Here is a 2,500-nt window from a genome sequence, read left to right as displayed (position 1 = left end):
TTAAGTCTTCATGATTCTGAATTCATAGTTTTGCTAATATAAATACATAAATGATAATACGCACACTGTGAATAAAGAAATAAAGAGCCCGGAAAAGTCGAGGAAATCACAAGGAAGAGGAGAAAGCAAACATCGCCTATCATGTATCACCTACCGGAAGCGACCGTCCAAGTGTTAAGAACCAGGAGGCGCCATCTCTTGGCGAGCGGCGCAGTTGAAGAAGGTTCCTAGCTTGCCTACGCCACGAGAGTGCGCCGTATTCATTCATTCCTTCATTCATCCATTCATTCATTCACTGAATGGCGATCGGACTGATTTTTATGTAGACGTGTTTCAAGATATATATTTGCCTTATTTAAATTTCTGTAAATAAATAATAAAGACAATACATGCGTACACGTGGGCGCGCGTGTGTCTGTTTGTGTATTTCTGTGTGTGCACGTGCATGTCTGTGTTTTATGCACGCACGTATGTATGTGCAAGTCACAATTATTAGGAATGAAAACTAGGTGTTCGATAGAATGTCCCGTCATGAAAATCTGGCGTTCGTGCACCGCGAACAAAATCCTGAGTCCAGGATCCAAATCCATTTGAGGCAGAAATGAGCACTTGAGAATAAGCGACCTTGCCTGAGAGCGAGCGCGAATGTAGCGTGCTCCGATTTCTGAGCACGATACAAATTCACAAATTCACAATAGATTCGCTCCACATTAAGGCCCAGACATTCAGTTCGTTCGCATAGCCATCTAACCTCCAAACTGCTCAACGTTAAGCCGTTTCCTGTTCGCGTTAAGCAGAGTTCCCCGAAGAGGAAATATGGGAAAAAAATCGGTAAAGAGTTCCCTTTTTTGACAGAGATATTTTTCGGGTGTGCTTAAGCTTCGGAAAATAAGGTTTACGTCTAATACACACAGATGGAAGATCGGTGTTCGGCTACAACTCTGCCTGAGTCGAGGCTAGATTCTGATGAGTTTGTAACTGCTGTTCCTGTGGTGGTGTATTTTGTAGGCTTTGCGATGTATTTCTGAGCTTTGTGATATAACTGTGGGCTCTGGTGACTGTGATGTGTTTTTGGACTTTGTTTATAAGCTTTGCGATGTGCTTGGGGTGGTTTTGGATGGTGAACGGTGACTGAGACACTGCTTGTATGTGTCTTACAAGTTAGCGCTCTTACTTTTGTCGGGATAAATGCTGTACGTTTCGATAAGTTTTTTCTTCATAAGGAAGTATGGTTGATTATGTTGGTATTGCTTTAGTTATCATTATTGTTAACGCTATTACATGTATCAAAATTATTATCATCACCATATTACTAATAGGTATAGTATTGTTGTTATAATTTTTATTATTAGAAGTATCATTATTACTATTGTTGATATTATTGTTTTTTTATTATCATCATCATTATTAGCAGTATTAGTAGTAGTATCATTGCCATCATCAGTATTGCTATAATTATGGAAAATGGCAATAATGGTAGTAGTAGTATCATTATTAGTATAACTATTAGCATAAGTAATCATCCATCATCTACCATTATCATCAGCAGCTTCATCACTATCATCATCATCATCATCATCACTACCATCATTGTAACTACTATCATAAATCATCATCCATATGTAAATGCATCATCATTGATATCATATTCATTATCAGCATCATTATATCATCATAACAACCACTTTCATCATTATCACCATGAACAACACCATAATATTGATGATAGTAATAATGATTATGATAATGATGATGATTTAATAATAATAGTAAAACTGATAAGGTTAACGATGACACTAATAAAGATAATAACGATAGCGACAAAAAAATAATAATAATAATGTTAATAATAAGGACAAAAATGATAATGATGATATATACAGATAATGATAATGATAATATTAATGTTGATAATAATTATAATAATAATGATGATAATGATATGGATGATGATAATAGTGATAAAAGTCATAAAGATAATGATGATTATGGTGAGGATGATAAAGATTTAAGACTAGAATTAATGTTGTGATTCTGGTGTCAGTAATTGAAGTTGTTATGCAGATGATGTTGATGATGATAGATATTGTAAAAGAAACTGTAATAGAAATAATGACAAACAGAGTAATACAATTACTCCTATTAATGATATGACACAGAAACAATAATCATTATCATGCTGGCCATTGTAATATAATCATTGTTAACAATAATAATAACAATGATACTAATTATCACGGAGTAATGGATTTTGATGCCTCAGTGACTTTACATTAACGTGTGTATGTTAAAATAACAAAGTTAAAACCTCGACCCGCTCACGAACACACACACACACACACACACACACACACACACACACGCACGCACACACACACACACACACACACACACACACACACACACACACACACACACACACACACACACACACAATCGTGGGCTGGCAGGAACACAAACATGTCTTCTTGCGCTAATAATCTGACTTCAGAAAATAATG

The sequence above is a fragment of the Penaeus japonicus genome, unplaced genomic scaffold (genome assembly GCF_977035675.1).
Source record: "Penaeus japonicus unplaced genomic scaffold, GWHDUDI00000001_assembly GWHDUDI00000002, whole genome shotgun sequence".
NCBI lineage: Eukaryota > Metazoa > Arthropoda > Malacostraca > Decapoda > Penaeidae > Penaeus > Penaeus japonicus.
Note: the sequence above shows the minus strand (reverse complement) of the source record.